Genomic DNA, 19,323 nt, shown 5'->3' with positions numbered 1-19,323 from the left:
ACTGTCCAGGCAGAGTTTATCGGTCTCCCCTGCTTTAAAAGGCAATAATTCTTGCTCTGGGGCTGAACAGGTTTTAACTAAATGGTGAACCTCCAAGAGTCTGTGTAATAGCTGACACCTCCTCATCTGTTTCCTCCCGGTGTCAGCAATCGATTCTGTAAAAATATCTTGGGCAGGGCTTCCCAAAGCTCCACAGAGCGAGCTCAGCAGCCCTCTCAGGTTTCTCCCAACAGCATGAGGTACTGAGGGACTGAGGTGTGTGCTGCCTTCACGCACATCAGCACACCTCAGTGCCTGCTGCTGCTAGAAGAATGTGCAGAGTGTCAGGAGCAGCGCCTACAACATCTGACTGTGTCCTTTGAGCTCCAAGTGCAGTGGTTTTGGAGTTGTGTCGGGGACCCTCTTGCACATAATGTTCAAGTCCCAGCACTGCCCAAGCTCTAGGCATAGCACTTATCTTCACTAAACCTCGGTTTCCTTATCTGGAAAATGGGAATAATTAATAGTACCCGCCTTAAATGAGAAGTTAAAAGTGAGATGGGGTGACCTAGTTAGCAGTGCGTCCAGTGCATTGAGCACTCACTAAATGGGGATAATAATTATTTTTATGAATTGGTTTCAAGCCCTTTAAAATTTTTTCCAGTCCCTTTTTTGTGGGCTCCTCTCTACCCCACCCCCATGTCAAGCATCCTCCCACAATCCTTCACCCATGGGAACAATCAAGTACTGTATGTGTCTTTCCACATAATTTTCCATGGTTATATAATCCTATGGGGGAAATATTATCCTATAAGGGATAATATTGCTGTCAATTTCCCACATTTTGCTTTTCTTACATGGCAGTACTGTGTGGAAATGCCTCCAGGTTCTCAGGGTAATGCTCGAATTTGCTCTTTTTAAGGGCTGTGTAACACATGGAGGTGTGGGTGTACCATAATATATTTGACCTGGCTGTTACTAATGGGCATTCCCTTTGTTTCTAGTTGTTTTTTTCCCTCCAAATTATTATTTTTATTGATAGCTTTTAAAAATTAGATTGCAGACATCCAGCCTGCTTAGCCACTTTGTTAAGCTCTAAGCCTTTGAGAATGAATAGGAAGTAGCATTAGTATAATGAGGCCTCTTGCCCAGATAGGAGATGTATTTTCTGAGGGTTCTCACCAGGTCCAGCACAATGTTGAACCACATACTTTATTTTTTTATTTTATTTATTTGGTTGCATGGGGTCTTATTTGTGACAGGCGGGCTCCTTAGTTGCGGCTCGCCAGCTCCTTAGTTGTAGCACGTGGGCTACTTAGTTGCAGCTCCAGGGCTCCTTAGTTGTGGCTTGCCAGCTCCTTATTTGCAGCACGTGGGCTCCTTAGTTGCGGCATGCGGGCTCCTTAGTTGTGGCACGTGAACTCTTAGTCGCGGCATGCATGTGGGATCTAGTTCCCTGACCAAGGATCGAACCCGGACCCCCTGCGTTGGGAGTGCGGAGTCTTATCCACTGCGCCACCAGGGAAGTCCCTGAACCATCAACTTTAAATGCTTTTTAATTACAAAAGTGATTAATAGATTCCTCATGCTTAATATAGGTTAGTTGTGCTTAATGAGTACTTATTGCCAAATAAGAGAGAGAAAACTTCAAGTTTTTTCCTATTAACAATCTTTGTTGGAAATCGAAACACACGAGAGGAGTTTGTGATCTATTGGCAAGTTTCTTTTTTAGGTGGTACTTTAGTTAAGAAATATATTTGGCTTCCTGGAACTTGTGCAGTGGCATACCCACTTAGAGGTCTGTTTCAGTTCTCTGCTGCTATATAACAAGCGACCCCAAACTTAATGCCTTAAAATGACAGCAGTTTATTATTTCTCATGAATCTCTGATTGACTGAGGCTCGATGGCTTTTCTGCTGGGGTTTTTTTTTTTTTTTCAGCGTTTATTTATTTATTTGGCTGCCCCAGGTCTTAGTTGCGGCATGTGGGATCTTTAGTTGAGGCGTGCAGGCTTTTCACTTGCGGCATGCGGACTCTCTTAGTTGTGGCATGCATGCGGGATCTAGTTCCCCGACCAGGTGATCGAACCTGGACCCCCTGCATTGGGAGTGCGGAGTCTTAGCCACTGGACCACTGGGGAAGTCCCTCTTCTGCTGGTTTTGATTGGGGTCTCTCATGTGGCTGGAGTCAGAAGATGGATGGGCTGGAATATGCTCAAGATGGTTTTACTCACATGGCACCTTGGAGATGGCTGGACCCCTCTCTCTAGTCTCAGAACCTCTCCTTCCACATGGTCTCGCCAGCCAGTAGCTGGATTTAGAACATGGCAGCCCAGGGCTTCCTATACCTTCTTATGGTGTAGGTCCAGAACTGACCCAGCATCAGCCCAGATTCAGTGTGGGAAGGAAGACACAAGACTTGAATTCTGGAAGGTGGGGCCTATTGGGGCCCCTCTTTGGAGACCACCACAGCCTTTGTTTTCTCACATAAGGAGAAGTGCAGAGGTCATCAGGACCAGGTGGTGCTGCAGTTTAGCATCTCCAGTGCCCCAGGCTCCTGTTTATCTGCATTGCTGCCCTTAGCCTAGTAGTGATAAGAAGGCCGCGCCCATCTCCAGCCCCACATCCTATTACGGGCAGAAAGAAGCAAAGTTCTGAGGAAAAGAAATAGCACCTCTGTCAGGAAACCAAAGCCTTCCCTGAAATCCTTAGCAGACTTTTGCTTCCGTCTCTTTGGCTAGAACTTTGTGACAAGACCACCCCTTGCCAAAAGGAAGTCTCGGAAATGCAAGTTTTAAGCTGTGCTTATTACCACCCCTGACAGAGGGTCAGTTAAGGAAGCAGCCAGGAGAAAGGACATGCTGGGTAGGCATCTAGGAGTGGTGTGTTCAGACAGCCAAAGACATGATGGGTAAACTGAGGCAGCGTGCATTCATTTATCAACCGTTTAGTAGGTACCTGGAATGGGCGAGGCACTGGGCTTCTTACAGAGGCTACAAGGATCGGAGAAGTGGACACATTTGGGGCTAAAACTGACCAGGATCATTTGCTGGTCTGGACCAGATACTTGCTTAGCTCTTGTCTCCCATGTAGATGTTTGGAGTTGACTAAATATCATAACAGTAGCCAATCTCATTAAGGGTTCAATTTGTGAAGAGGATCTATGAACCAACTCATGTAATCTAATGGCCCAGTGAAGTAGGCACTGTTATCATCACCCCCTTTTCAGAGGCAGAAACAGAGGTACAGAGAAATTAAATAACCTGCCATACGGCTAAGGAGTAGTAGAGTCGACATGCAGTCTCTGGTGGTCAGGCTCAAGAGTGTGTACTGAACCACTGCGCTCTACTGCTTTCGTTTGTTTATTACGAGAAACGATTCTTCTTGAAAGAATATGTAAGTGACAGCAGAACAAAACATGAGATAGAAACCATTTACTACTCCAGCCCTCACTCCTGCTTCCTGCCTCATTGCTCTTATCTGTCAGTAACCCGGTGTATGTTCTTCTCACCTCTTTGTAAATGCATTCCGTTTTTTAAAGACGGCCTTTGGACACACAGAATCAGATTAATCATAACCCTTGGTGCATGGTACAATGGTGTTTTTAGTCTGTACAAAAATGTCTATTACAATGAATAGCCTTTAACCTACTGCCTGCCCAAGAACTAGAACATTACCTACCAATAACTTATAATGAAACTGTGGTATTTCCCATTTAATCCCCAGTCTGCTCTCCCAGGGGTGACCACCATCTTGAATTTTTTATCATTCTTTGTCTTAAAATAATTATTTTTGAACTTTTACAAATGATATTGTAGTCTTCTGGGACTTGCATTTTTCATTTAATACTGTGATTGATCCAGACCATTTGGTATAGTGGTATTTCATTTTTTACTGCTATGTAATATTCCACTGGCTGAATATACCACATCTTTGTTTAAGTCATTTCCATGACAATGCATATTTCAATAGTTTCCGGATTTTTTTGCTATTCATGGGCTACTGTGAATGTTGTTACACACATTTCCTGATGTGCACGGACAAGAATTTCTTTGAGGTATGTACTAGGCACAAGATTGGTGGGTGTAGGATATGAACATCTTTAACTTTGCCAAATATCATCAAACTGTTCTCTAAACATTCCCTCCAAGGATGTATAAGAGTTCCTGTTGTTCTGTATCCTGTTATACTTGGTTTTGTAAAAGCTTTTTTTATTTTTGTCAGTCTGATGGATATGAAATGAAATCTCATTGTGGTTTTAATTTGTATTCTTCTGAAGACTAGTAAGGCAGTCTTTTCATTTATGTTTCTTCTTTTGGATATAGGCTGTTCATGCTTTTTGCTTCTTTTTCTTTTTCTTATTGGTTTGTAAGTGTTCTTTATATAGTCTGGTTACTCATCCTGGGGCTGCAGCCTATTTAACCTAATGAAAATTTTATGATTCTCATGTCCCTGTTTCCTTGGTTGTCTCTGCTTGTTCTCTCTCTCCCCAACTCCATGATACCTCTTTGTGTACTCCAGCTCACAGTGATTCTCTCTGGAACAGTTCTCAAATTATGGGCATTTTTATACATTTGTATAGATATATGACTATACTTGTTCCACCCACTGTAACATAGATTTGTAATTCCAGGTGTATCAGGATTAGGTTCAACTGTATATAATAGAATTATTTATTTATTTCTCTCTCACATAAAGGAGCCCAGTGATAAGGAGGCCAGGGCTGCACTCTAATCAGGGACTCAGGTTCCTTCTCCCTTTTTGCTCTACCGTCCTTGTGCTGTCACCTCATGGTTCAAGGTGGCTGCTCAAGCTCCAGCCATTTTATCTCAGCAAGCAAGAAAGAAGGGATGAAGATGGGCACCCCTACTTAATGGAAGTTGCACACAATAATTCTGCTTACAGACTCTTGCCCAGAACTTAGTCACAGTACCATATATAGTTATAAGGGAATCTGGGAAATGTGTTTCACATGGCCTTGTTCTTAGTTAAAAATCAGACAATATTACTAAGTTAAAAGGGGAGACTAGGGCTTCCCTGGTGGCGCAGTGTTTGAGAGTCCGCCTGCCGATGCAGGGGACACGGGTTCGTGCCCCAGTCCGGGAAGATCCCACATGCCGTGGAGCGGCTGGGCCCGTGAGCCGTGGCCACTGAGCCTGCGTGTCCGGAGCCTGTGCTCCGCAACAGGAGAGGCCACAACAGTGAGAGGCCCGCGTACCGCAAAAAAAATAAAAAAGGGGGAGACTAAATACTGGATTAGGCAAACAACAACTTTACTAGTTCTGAAATGTTCCCTAAAAATGGCTCTTAAAGGAGTTGCCAGACACCAGGATAGTACCTCTAGATGATGCACCCACCTTTTTTTAAAATTTATTATTTTTGGCTGCGTTGGGTCTCCGTTGCTGTGTGCAGGCTTTTTATAGTTGGGGCGAGCAGGGCTACTGTTTGTTGTGTGTGGGATTCTCATCGTGGTGGCTTCTCTTGTTGTGGAGCACGGGTCTGGGTGCATGGGCTTCAGTAGTTACAGCACGCGGCTTCAGTAGTTGTGGTGCGTGAGCTCAGTAGTTGTGGTGTCCGGGCTCAGTAGTTGTGGCTCACGGGCTCTGGAGCGCAGGCTTAGTAGTTGTGGTGCACGGGCTTAGTTGCTCCACGGCACATGGGATCTTCCCAGGCCAGGGATAGAACCCGTGTCCCCTGCATGGGCAGGTAGATTCATAACCACTGCACCACCAGGGAAGTCCCATAAATATCTTTTTAGAATTGATTTGTTCCAACCAAGACCCAACAAGTTTCACTGTTGGATTTGGTTCACATGCCTATTATGTGTTGTTTAGTCTACAGGTTCCCCCTCCCTCCCTTTTGTTTTTTCTTTTATAGTTTATTTGTTGAGAGAAGCCATGTCATTTGTCTTGTAGATTTTGTACATCTGTGTTTGGCTGATTGTGTACCTGTGGTGGTATTTTAACGAGTTCTTCCGTCCCTGTGTTTCCTATGAATGGGTAGTGGATTCCGAGACCAGATCAGATTCATATTTGAGATGTACACACACACACACGTGTGTGTGTTGCTGGTGTGTGTATATCCATTAGGGTATGTAAAGCCTGTTTTCTCTTCTGTGATGTTCTGTAGAGTTAACTGTAAATGACCATTGCCTAGACCCATGCTTTCACTTGGGGTTTGCAAAAATTGCAAACCTCCTCTTCATTTATTAGCTGGAGTATTCCTCTAGAAAGAAACCTCCCTCATCTATTATTCAGTTATCCTGAGGGTACTGACCCTTTTGACTTTTGTTTACATTAGAAATGAGTAGTGAACAATGGGGCTGGTGGTTTCTAATCGGCTGATTTTTCCTTCAGTGATTCTAATCTTCTGTCTTTGTTTTTGTGTTCATTCATTTGTGATATTTACTGGTTTCTGCTACTGCCCGTGTCAGTCCCTCATGGATTTGGGAACAAACAGATGAGCCATGGTCACAGTCATCTCATTGTGTAGGCATGGCTGCCTCAGGCCTTACCTTTGACCAGGTGGAGCCCTATGTGCTTGTCAGTGTAACCAGGGAGGGAGAGTCGGCTCTAGACTGTTGACATTTTCATTTTTTTCCCCCCTCTCTTTCCTGGCCATGTATTTTCAAACCTACAGCCTCTGGAGAGTTCCTGCTCTGTGCCAGGGGATTAAACCTTTATGCTTGGGGCAAGAGGTGTTCGAGCGTTTGAATTTATTCTGGTCTGAAACTCCATTCCTAGACAAAAGAACAGTAAAGGGCTGTGCTCCATTGGAAAGGCCAGTCCTTCTAGTAGCCTGGTCAGGGCGAGCTCTGACTCCAGCCACTGTTGTCTGGGTCATAAATTCTTAAGAGCGCAACACGCTTGAAATCATTTGGGTGCCTTGGGATCAGTTACACACTATATACCTGAGGATTTTCTTTCCTTCTGGAGATTACAACACATTTATTCCCTCTGGGTGGGGAGAGAAGATTTGATGTGGAATGATGCAGAATTCCTTCATTCATTCAGTCAGTGACTTGTTCATTTGGCAAATATTTATTGAGTTTCACGTGTTCCAAGTGCTGGGGTCAGAGCCCACGAAGGTCCATACTCTTGGAGTTTATGTTCACGTTGAAGGACACAGATGATAAAGTAGTAAACAAATTGATCCGATATTGTACTTTCGGGTGGGGACGAATAGTGCTCTGAAGTCACTGAAGCAGAATGTGAGAGGACACACCTGGTGGAAGGTGGAGGGGGGCTGTGGGAGGCTGGATAGCTGGGGTGCTTGGGGGAGAGCTTTGCCGGGGTAGTGGTATGTCAGCTGAGTCTGGGATGGTACAAAGGTGGCAGCCTTGTGAACGACCTGGGGGAAGAGCCTTCCTGACAGAAGGAGCAGCGAATGAAGAGGTGGGAGTGAGTTTGGCGCGGCAGGGAACAGCAGAGGACACAGCGTGGCTGGAGCGCAGGAGGATGGGGTTGGGGGATGGACAGGGATGACAGCCTGGTGGAGAATTTGGGTTTGATTCTGAGCGTCATGTCTCTCATTCCCTCTGGCTGCTGTGAGGAGCATAGATGGCAGAGGTGGGGGTGGAAGTGAGGTGATGAGGGTGGTGGAGTGAGCAGAGGGGTGTGGTGCCAGACCTGAATGGTCTCATTGGTGCTGGAGAGAAGCTCACAGCTGGACAGAACTTGCCAGGGGATTGGTCAGAGTGGGCGGTGAGTGGGGTGAAAGCTTTTCCAGGGGCTTTGGGCTTTGGTCTGCAGGTTTGGGTGGCAGTCATAACAGTCCCAGGCCCCCTTTAACGTGGGCTGAGGGTCCTACTCACACATGTCTCGTTTAACCATCATTGCAGTAGACTCTTATTCCCCATTTCACAGATGAGGACACTGAGGCCCAGGGAAGGGAAGCCCTTGATCCTTGTCACCCAGCTACTTGGGGCTGGGCTTGGGACCTGGCTAGCCCGACCCACAGTCTGACCTTGCTCCCCTTTTCTCTCACTGCATCCACAGCTGTTAATTCATCATGTTGACACAGTCTGTGCCCAGGAGGAGCTGAATGTCAGTGTCCTACATTTATGAAATTGGGGTGGAAGGGATCAAGTCCACATCGGTGGCCCTTCCACCTTCCTGCTAACCTGGATGCTGACACGCCTTTTATTACAGTATTTATTACAGGGCAGGAAACAGGGACTTTCTGGTTGCTGACACAGATGTAACTTGATGTTTGTAACTTGACACTTGGGCCAGATAAGGTGTATATAGGCCCCGGACTTTGAGCTCCCGAGCCTGCTTCACTGATGGGGCAGAAAGTCTCCCCAACCATCAGATCCTTTTTATCTTCTCCTCCAGAGCTCCACGTGTCAAGGGAGCTCACTCCCCACGAGGTGTGTCCTGTGTGATGCCTCAGCCAGACACATGGCTTTGCTTAGTGTCCTCTAGGGGAGAGGTGTGACCCCCACCTCCCTCTGTGTCGTGGCTCCTGGGAAAGGTGGCGTGGAGTCTGGTCCCGCTCACCACCTACCCTTTAACAGCACTGATAGCTGCTGATCAGCTGCTCCCACCTGCATTTAGGGCAGGTGGCAAAATTTTATATTGATCGGTTTTTAAAAATTCTACTTAAAAAAATCTTTGTTGATTTAAAACTTACAGAAGCCACACACTGGTTGTAAAACAGTTCACAGAGTAGAGCAGCATGTAAAGCGTGGAAGTTCCGCATTCCCATTGTGGCCCCGGCACCTGGCCTTCTCCTCGCCTCCCTCACCTGCCCAGAGGGACATGAAGTGCACCCTTCCTTGCTGTGTGTACTGTGGATTGTGTGTGCTAAGAGCCCGGGCTCTGTAGCCACAGTGCTTGGGTTCAAATCCCAGTTTTGCCGTGTGCTGACTTGGGCCTTGACTTAATCGCTCTGTGCTTCAGTTTCCCCATCTGTAAAATGGTGGTGATGGTTCTTGGCTAGTAAGGATTCATTGCATTGAGTATGTAACAGAGTGGCACCTTGCAAGTGACATGCACTTACACGTTAACTATTTTTACTACACACATATATGCATATATTGTTTTACACACATATTTCTTCTGGGTATATTGTTCTGCAGGTTGCACTTTCCTTTAATAGTCTATCTTCGAGAGCCTCCTGGGTCAAGGTCAGCCACATTCTCCCCCCCCCCCCGGCTTTTAAAATTTATTTATTTATTTATTTTAAATTATTTATTTATTTATTATTTATTTATTTTTGGCTGCGTTGGGTCTTTGTTGCTACGCACAGGTTTTCTCTAGTTGTGGCGAGCGGGGGCTACTCTTGGTTGCAGTGCACGGGCTTCTCATTGTGGTGGCTTCTCTTGTTGCGGAACACAGGCTCTAGGCACGCAGGCTTCAGTAGTTGTGGCCCGCGGGCTCAGTAGTTGTGGCTTGCGGGCCCTAGAGCTCAGGCTCAGTAGTTGTGGTGCACGGGCTTAGTTGCTCCGCGGCATGTGGGATCTTCCCGGACCAGGGCTTGAACCCCTGTCCCCTGCATTGGTAGGTGGATTCTTAACCACTAAGCCACCAGGGAAGCCCTGCCGTGTTCTTTTTAATAACTTCACAGTGTTCCATCCTGTCAATGCCCTGTTATCGAACACAGTTTGTTTCCAACCTTTATTGTTATAACTCTGAACATCTCACACACAAAAACCTTTGTTTGCTTCTTAGATTTTTCTTAGAACAAAGTCCTGGGGTTGCAATTACTGCAACAAAGTGAATAAATATAGACTTGTGATATTTATTGCCAACTTGTTTTCTGGGATCTGTTTATTAACCATATGTATTCCTTGTTCCTATTTTTCTAGGGTTTTTTGTTTTTCTTACAGATTTGTAGGGGATCTTTACATTGTTGAAGGTATGAATCATTTGTTATATGTTGCAAATTTAATTTTTTTTAATTAAAAAAATTTTTTGGCCATGCCACGCGGCTTACAGGGTCTTAGCTCCCCAACCAGGGATTGAACCCAGGCCCGGCAGTGAAAGTGCTGAATCCTAACCACTGGACCACCAGGGGATTCCTTATGCTGCAAGTTTATATTCCTACTTAGTTTACTTTTAAATTTTTTTATGTTATTAAACGTACTGAGACTTTTTTTTTTAAAGCTTTGGCCTTTAATTTAAGATAAATATATTCCTAGTTATTTTATGGCTTCATTTTTTACATCCAATATCTGTAATTTTTTTTTTGGTGTTAGGTATGGGATAAAGATCTTAAACCCACTCTTCTCCCCGCCCCGACCAATAGTTAAGCAGTTATCCCCATCATATGGTCTGAATAATCCATCCTTTCCCACTAACTTGAAAATCTTATTAGCCAGGCCCCAGTCTAAGTGTTTGAACATTTACCTTTCTGTCGCCTGCCATAACTCGGTGAAGCAGGTTGGTAATATCTCCGTTCTCAGGGAGGAAACTGAAGCACAAAGAGGTGACCTTGCTTGCTTAATGTCTCACAGCATGGATGAGGCAGAGTCTGGCTTGCAATATTGTGGATTTATTCAGTAATGAGCTTCCTTATTTCTAATATATTTTCAGCAGCTTTTCCTGCAGTTTCTTGGCAGACCTTCCTTTTGTCCACTAGTAAAAGGCATTTCAGTTGCTCCTGGGCTCTTCTCTGCCTCGTTGCCCTGGCTAGGACTTTCGTGACAGTGTTAAACACCAATGGGGGTTGCAGACAGGCATGGGTACCTCAAGATGTTTTATCCTGCAGGTCCCCCCTCCATGGGGGCCTAGTTAGTCAGGGACCAGAAAAGTGGCAATGTCAGTACAACGAAGGACTCATCTGTCCCCATGGCTGGGCCAAACCAGGGAAGAAGCTGGCATCAAGGGTCATAACTTGAGTACAAGCGGCAGTGGACAACATTCTGGGGCCTTGATTAATACGAAGGGGGGAAAAAAAAAGGGTCCAGCAGCGAGGATGTGTGGAGCCCAGCAAGGAGCTAGCACAGTGAACCCAAACGTGGAGAGGGCAGCCTCAGAGTTGGCTGCTGGCTCTGTGGAACTGGTTGCCCACCTGGATCTCATGAGGCCTGACATCAGACTACCAGCTTCACACTGCACCCTTGCCTCTTCCAGGCGGGTGGCCTTGGACAAGCATCTTACCGTCTCTGTGCCTCAGCTTCACCTTCTGTAAAATGGAATAATTGGAGCTTTTACCTTAGGTTTTTGTGAGAATTAAACGATCCATGTAAAGTGCTTGGAACTGTGGTTGGCACATAGTAAACACTCAAATAAATGTTAGTCATTATTTCTTCTCTGCTAAGAAGAATATAGATCAGGGCAAAGGTTGGAGAGTGTCTGAGGCTCCTATTTCAGCAGAGGTGATCAAGGCAGACCTCTGAATGTTTGGTCAAGACCTCAGAGATAAGGAGCCAGCTATGGAGACATCTGGGAAAGAGCATTCCAGACAGCACGGCAAGTGCAAAGGCCCTGAGGCCGGAGCTTGCAGAGCATGTTCTTAGAAGTACAAAGAGGCCACTGTGGCCAGAGGGCAGTGAGGGAAGGGAAGATAAAGGAGATGAGGTCAGAGAGGATGCCAGCTGGGAAGTTCTTAGCCTAGGTTCTTTTGGTTGAAAATAACAGAAACCCAGGTCAGATCCACTGAAGCCTAAAAGAGTTCTGAAATGCCTCTTGAAACCTGGACTGGTATCATCATCGCCTGGTGTCATGGTCAGTAAATAGGCCCAGGGCCCACAGAGTTTTCTCTCTTCCCTTCCCACCTTTGCCTGTTCTTTCTCTTTGCTTCCTTCCCTCTCTGGGTTTCTCCAGGCGTTTGGCTGTTCCATAGCTCCTTCCTTATATGGTCTCCAGTTCCCAGCCACCAGCTGACTGGCTATCTCCATCCCAGGAAGGGGGCCTGATTGGCCCAGCTTTGGTCAGATGGCTCCCTCTCATCCAGCGAGCTATGGTGAGGCAATAAGCATGGCACACACACTTCTCATAAAATGAGGGCTTTCGGAAGCCCAGCACACCCACTCCTTTGCTCTCTTGGCCTAGGGCATCATTGCTCTTCTTACATATGAAACATCATCATGCTGTTGAATATGGACCAGATGGCCTGGATTCAAAGCTCAACCAGTTGCTAGTTCTGTGACCTTGTGTCTATCACTTCACCTCTCAGGGCCTAAGACTCCTTACCTGTAAAATATGGATGATAAAGACTTCTACCTAAAGGGGTGACTAAGAGTATTAAATACACTTATGCAAAGTATTTATCAATAGTTTAAGCCTGATGCACTGTGAGCACTCAGGAAGTGCTCCGGAAGTATTAGTTATCATCACCATCATTATCCTTATTTTTTCTTCCCAAGACTAGATAGTGTGCTATTGTTCAGGCTGGGACTTGGGGATAAAGAATCAGGAATTGATCTCAGCTCCACCACCAACTAGCTCTGTGACCTTGGCCAAGTGAGTAACTTCTGAAGGAGCTTTGGGTTCTTCATCTGCAAAGTAGGGAGAATAACAAGTGGACAGGGCTCATTCCCTGGGTGTATGTGTGTTGTCTGAGGTTTGGGGTGACTGTGGAAATTCAGGAGATCCCAGGTGTTTGGGCTCAGTGCAGCCCAGGCTCCTGATCGTACACCCCACGAATGTGAGCTGATGGCGAGGGTGGTGTTAGGACCTGCCTCTCCTCCTTCACAGAGGTTTGTGCAGGGCTCTTCTGCACATGGCGTGGCACCATACCTGTTCCCTGGAAGCCCATCTGCTGCCCCCGGACTGTGAGAGGAGCACCACGTCTGACCCAGCCGTTCCCTGTCCCCTGGCACCAGTGCTGAGCGGGAATGAAGGACGCTCACCCTCTTCAGGCTTCTTCTCTGGTGAAAGACAGATCTGGAAAACAGAGTCTCAGGAAATGCTGTGTTTGTGTCTGTTCATACCCATTCCCCAGACAGTGGTGCTTCTGAAACCTGGCTGGGAATTCGCCTCACCTGGGGAATCTTATTAACAGTTGGGCTTATCTGGCCTCACTCCTGGAGCTCCTGTTTGGGCAGGCGTAGAAGATGACCGTCTGCTGGTTTGGCCGCCTGGCAACCATTCACCGTTCTTTTGAGGTTTTCCTCTGGGGAACTGCTTCCTCCATCATCCGATCCATTCATTTACTGAGCCCTACTGTATGTACGATGCCACGTTACTCTAGCACCGGGGCTGGGGCAGTGAATCAGACACTGAAAGCCCTGCCCTTGAAAATGGAATGAGATGACAGTATCTTGTAAGTTATAAATTATCTTATAAGTTAAATATTAAGTAATGATACATTAGATAACAGTCATTTTCTGATTTCATGTCACCTTCACTTTCTGATTTCAATAATTGTACCATGATTGGGCATTTTCTTTGGAAACAACCACTGACTTCTGTAGGGGATAAAGAGAACAAATTCTTAGAAAAAGGAAGGCAAACCAGTATTAGCTGAACAATCATAAAATTGACTAAAAATATTTATCTTTTTTCAGTTTGTGGGTATTGTCATGAACACTCAGCCATAACAAAATGCTTTGTTGTACATAATACGTTTCTATTGAAGAAATCAGTGCTCACATGCACAGTTTTGAGTTTAAAGGTTCTAAAAACATTAGTTGGTAGGAAGTTTATAGATTCTTTTCTTTCTTTATATGTCTGTGTATTTTTCACATTTTCTAGAAGGAACTTCCGGAAATAGGAGTAAAAAACAGCTTTTAAAAAAAAAGCCCCTCCCGCCTCGTGGACCGATCTGGTCCTTGTGGTTTGGCTGTGGAACCGCCTCAGGAGCAGGCATGGGCCCTTCCCATCGGTCTGCGCCTCCCATCGGTCCCCACCACAGTGATTGGCTCCCCGCCACAGTGATTGGCTCAGGAAAGGGCTCCCATTAGACCACTCAGAATTAACACATGTCTTCTGCTGGAAAGCACCAGGAAAGAGGTGCTTTCTTTCTGCTCGAGTCCTAAGTTGTGGGGCAGAAAACTAATGCCGCTGGGGACCATTTTTCCCAAAGGGTCAGATAGAAGGGACACAGAAATGATTGGTTCCTGATAAACTCTCTGGGTAACTGGGGACTTCCATGATGGCGCAGTGGTTAAGAATCCGCCTGCCAATGCAGGGGGCGTGGGTGCGAGCCCTGGTCCAGGAAGATCCCACATGCCAAAGAGCAACTAAACCCGTGCACCACAACTACTGAGCCTGCGCTCTAGAGCCCACGAGCCCCTACTACTGAGCCCATGTGCCGCAACTACTGAAGCCCGCGCCCTCTAGAGCCCATGCTCCGCAACAAAGGAAGCTACCACAATGAGAAGCCTGCGCACCGCAACGAAGAGTGACAAAGTGAGAGTGGCATGGACATATATACACTACCAAACGTAGAATAGATAGCTAGTGGGAAGCAGCCGCATAGCACTGGGAGCTTGGTGCTTTGTGACCACCTAGAGGGGTGGGATAGGGAGGGTTAGAGGGAGGAAGACGCAAGAGGGAAGAGATATGGGAACATGTGTATATGTATAGCTGACTCACTTGTTATAAAGCAGAAACTAACACACCATTGTAAAGCAATTATACTCCAATAAAGATGTGAAAAAAAAAAAAATGAGTGGGCCCCGCTTGCGGCAACTAGAGAAAGCCCACGTGCAGTGACAAAGACCCAAAGCAGCCAAAAAATAAAAATAAATAAAATTTTAAAAACCCAAAAAACTCTGTGGGTAACTGCAAGTTGGAATAACCTCTGCACTTGTCAGTATGGTGAGCCAGAAAGTTGCTTTTTTTTTTTTCCTCGAGCCAGTTTGAGTTGGGTCTTGGCCACTTGCAACCAAAAAAGCCCTGTAAGTAGCACAATAATCTTAGTGGGCCCTAGAATCTGTAGCTTAAAATTTTTCCACAAATGATTTGTATGAAGTTTGAGAACCTCTTTGCTACAGTTTTCTGAGTGGTGGTTCTCAGACTTAAGTGAGCAGCAGACTTGCCTAGGGGGTGGTCTCATTAAAAATACGGAGCCTCTATTCCAAACTGCTGGAGATTCTGATCGGAAGCCTGGGGCCAAGGGATCTGAGTTTTGAGCAGCATCCTGGGTGATGGGATGCATATCAGAGTTTGAGAACCACTCTGATAAAGGGCAGGGATCACGCCCAGTCTAAGGCTTTACCCGTAGAGGGGGCCCAGGGTCTTTCTCAAATGAATGAAAGTAGAATTTGAGTTTAGATCTTCTTTGGAAAATCATTCCTTTCCTGCCTGTTACCCAGCCTTGCACGCTACGTCATGTTTTAAAAAACCTAACCAAAGGAACTATGGTTAGATACGTGAGCTTTATTAATATAATGGTTTAACCAGCGTGGAACCCCTCAAGTAACTTGGAAACAGGTGGATTATTGTGTCTGCTGAAATTGTTGCTTCAGTTTCAGAACAAAGTCTGCTCTTAAGGAAAGATTTTGGTAGTAGCAGAAAATGTTCAAGAGGGTAATTACCTACTTAGTCCAAGGTAATTTACGGTGAATGCTTTCCTCACGTGTATGTATGTGTGTGTGCGTGTGCGCACACACGCGTGTGTGTACATGTGTACCCATACTTACTTGGAGGTGAAGGAAGGGCCACAGCCCTTTTACTTGGGTGAAAGGGAATCTTTTGAGTTGACCCATTAGGCCAGAAAATCCCTTTTCAAATACTGTCTTGTAGCAGCTTTGCTTTTGAGACCCCTGAGAGCTGGGGGAAAGGGGGTGTGGAGCCTGAATGACATGCCCTGTTGGCCCTAACCCCAGGCACGTGTGACTTTGCCATTGTCTGAAGTATTTTTTCCCCCAGGCCTTGTACCCCATGCTGAGTTCCTGTAGCTCAGCCATCAGGAATTAGGGTGTGGGTTGGCCAGGATTATGCAAGTTTAAACTGATCATCTTCAAATATTTTTGTTTGTGTCCCCTGAAGAGAATTTTATAGTGTACCCCTCCGTGTACATTATAAAGCTAACATCTAAAATAATTTTATGGGAACTTAAGATTTTTCTTATTTGTGGGAGAAAGAAAAGAGCGCATATTTTGTAAGGCGAGGTAAAATGAAGATTGACTGTAATTGAAATCAATATTCTAGGATATGATTAGATAAAGTAGGTTTTCACTACCTTATTAAATAAAGCACACAGAATCTGAAAGAAATCAATTTTCTCCCTGGGAATTTTTTCTGGTGGATTTCAAAAAGTTTGGTGGTCCTGCAAAACATTCCATTTAAATGAATTCCAAGGCCACTAACCTATACCGCTTTGACTGTTCTGAATTTAGGAGATCCCAGCATAGGCCAAAATATTATGTTTTTAAAGCCAAGTTTCATATTTAACAGAAATATGTATAAGTCGGGGAAAGACAGGCAAGTCTAGGAGCTTAAGGAGCTTTATTATTCATTAAAGACTACTTCCCTGAAACCAGTATTTTGATGCTTTCTGTTGTTTGGAGTCCTAGAGATTTTATACACCCACCCTGGGCAGTGCTTTTTGGGAAGAGGTGGGCGGTTTTGCAGTGGGGGATGGACAGCTGAGAAGGCTGATTGCTTCACAGATCAGTTTCAGAAAAGGAAACTTGTGACAATGGAGGATCTCTTCCCTGAGAGACAGTTGTCCTCTCCAATCCATTGAAAGTCTCTGTAAACCCCTGGGGATAAGCACTTCCAAGCCTGAAGACTCAGCTGAAAGAATCTCACTGTTTCTTATCTCATAGAACAGGAAGTCCAGAGGTAGCTAGGTTACAGAGATGGTTGACTGGTTCACCACCACCACTACCATCATCCTTGCGGATCCAGTTGATCTCATCTCCTGGCCCTACAGACTTCCTCCTCCTGTGTGCCGCCCCAGCGTGGTCCAGGGAGTACTTGCTTGGACATCCTGGCCAGATAGGATAATGTGTAAAGGAGAAGGAAGGCGGCATCTGTCTCCAGAAACCCCAGCCAGTCTCTTCTTGCTTCTTCTTGGCCCCACTGGCTTAGGCCAGCCCATCTCCTACAGATAAGTAACAGACTATCATGTTAGTATGTAAAAGTTCAAAACATCACTTCTTGATCACTAATCCATATGGTGGCTAAAAAACAGCTGTCACATGCCTTCACACCATTATTCCCCTCCAGTCAACAATGTCTAAATTTGCATCACCTATGTTTGCCTTGATCACCTGTTTCGTGTCCACATACGGTTCTGACCTTCTGATTGTATTTAAAATGTAACCCCTTGAGTCTTTTTCTGCTCATCATTTTGTTAAAAATGTTGTAATGAGGGACTTCCCTGGTGGCACAGTGGTTAAGAATCCACCTGCCAATGCAGGGGACACGGGTTCGATCCCTGGTCTGGGAAGATCCCACACACCGTGGAGCAACTAAGCCTGGGAGCCACAACTACTGAGCCTGCACTCTAGAACCCGTGAGCCACAACTACTGAGCCCATGTGCCACAACTACTGGAGCCTGTGCGCACCTAGAGCCTGTACTCCGCAATTAGAGAAGCCACTGCAATGAGAAGCCCGCGCACCGCAACGAAGAGTAGCCCCCACTCACCGCAACTAGAGAAAGCCCACACGTAGTAATGAAGACCCAATGCAGCCAAAAATAAATAAGTAAATTAATTTTTTAAAAAAGTTATAATGAGTTTTGAGAGCATAAATTTTTCCTACATAAAAATTAGGTGAGAACACATCAAGGACTATTTACACTCCGTGAAGTTCAAGTATTAAAAACCAAAGAGGCATTTTACTGGGAAAAAAACGTTAACCTGGAAGACACTCTTTGCAGTGGTACCTGCAGTGGTACCTGGCTCATAATAAGCCCTCAATAAATGTTAGTTGTTATTTTTACTGGGAGGGTGTTTGTTAAAATCTGTAATACCCTTCTTCCCATAAACTAACAGTGTCTCATAAAGTAGCCATTCAGAAAATATTTGTTGAGTGAATTAGGGGGAAGCATAGGGTAGTGATTGAATTGACAGCACTGGAATTAGACCTAAATTCGAATCCCACCTCTGCCATCTTTTAACTGTGTTTTTGAACAGATCATTTAACTTATCTGAGCCTTGGTTAATTTTCTAGTAAGAACAGGATTAACTCAAAGGGTACTGAATCAATAAGGATAGGCTAGTTTATGCGGCTAACAAATAACGCTAGTATCTCAGTGACTTAAAAGACAGGGATCGAGTTCTCATTACTACCCCATGTTCCTCATGGATTGGTAGCGTTTCCCCGTTCTACATCATCCTCATTCAGGCCCCCAGGTTTCACCATCTGGAACAGGTTCACTCATGGAAGAAGGGGAGGATAGGGGATTGTACATCAGCTCTCAGAGGATCCCACGTGGAACCAGCCCACATTGTTTCTACTCATATTTCACTGGCCAGTGCAAGTCTTCAGGGTGGTGGGGAATTGTAGTCCTACTCTGTGCCTGAAAGGTGAATCAGAACTAATACAGTTGCTAATGATGTTTAAATAAGGTAAAATTGTGAAGCATCATTTTTTTAAAAAATAAATTTATTTATTTAGTTTTGGCTGCGTTGGGTGTCCGTTGCTGTGCGCGGGCTTTTCTCTAGTTGTGGCGAGCGGGGGCTGCTCTTCGTTGCGGTGTGCAGACTTCTCATTGCAGTGGCTTCTCATGTTGCGGAGCACGGGCTCTAGGCACGTGGACTTCAGTAGTTGTGGCATGAAGGCTTCAGTAGTTGTGGCTTGCGGGCTCTAGAGCACAGGCTCAGTAGTTGTGGTGCACAGGCTTAGTTGCTCCGCGGCATGTGGGATCTTCCCAGACCGGGACTCGAACCCGTGTCCCCTGCATTGACAGGCAGATTCTTAACCACTGCACCACCAGGGAAGCCCAAAGCATCATATTTTAAGTAGGAAATGTAAGTGCTATTTTGTTATGGTTGACGATGATAGGAGAATAAGTGGTTTTTACATTAATCCTGCAAATTGCAGTGAGGTCTGGTGGGTAAGCTTGGTGACTAAGGTGTTGGCTTGGGTTCCAAAGTCAATTCCCCTACTTCCTAATAACCCTGTCATTGAAGAGTGGTTATAGTAGTGAACTCCTGGGGACGTGGGGATTTGATGTTCATGCATGGAAGGGATCAGTCCAGAGCCTGCGTTAGACACAACCAAAAGTAGTTGTTACTGTTGTTGTCACCTCTTAGCTGGCCCTGAATTATCCTACATAGAGTAAATTTAAAATTACTTACCTTTTCTCTTCTGCTTCTTTCCCCCTATACCCCATTCGCTCCACCCATATCCTACAGGTTTTGATATGTCATTTCTCATGAATCATTCATTTCTAAATGATTAGCAATTTTTAATTACCTTTATTGAGGTACAACTTTTTATACCTGGCTTCTGTCACTTAGCAATATGTTTTTTAGGCTCTCCATGTTATAACATG

At 45.3% G+C, this 19,323-nt stretch overlaps 1 protein-coding gene across 16 annotated transcripts in view; it reads left to right on the top strand.

The window, feature by feature from the left end:
• SIPA1L3 (signal induced proliferation associated 1 like 3) overlaps window positions 1–19,323 on the top strand; it is a 237,412-nt gene that overhangs the window by 16,627 nt on the left and 201,462 nt on the right. Inside the window, exon 2 of one of the 16 annotated variants that reach the window (XM_089902921.1) lies at window positions 9,790–9,839. The exons of the other annotated variants lie outside the window; for them this stretch is intronic. The gene's annotated coding sequence lies outside the window, so the exon portion shown is untranslated. The remainder of the gene's footprint in view (window positions 1–9,789; window positions 9,840–19,323) is intronic. 16 annotated transcript variants of the gene reach the window in all.

This window comes from Delphinapterus leucas, chromosome 20 (assembly GCF_059928025.1).
Source record: "Delphinapterus leucas isolate spDelLeu-1000000601 "Yukka" chromosome 20, BTC_Dleu_Yukka2, whole genome shotgun sequence".
Lineage (NCBI taxonomy): Eukaryota > Metazoa > Chordata > Mammalia > Artiodactyla > Monodontidae > Delphinapterus > Delphinapterus leucas.
Note: the sequence above shows the minus strand (reverse complement) of the source record. Positions and strands in the feature narration are given on the sequence as shown.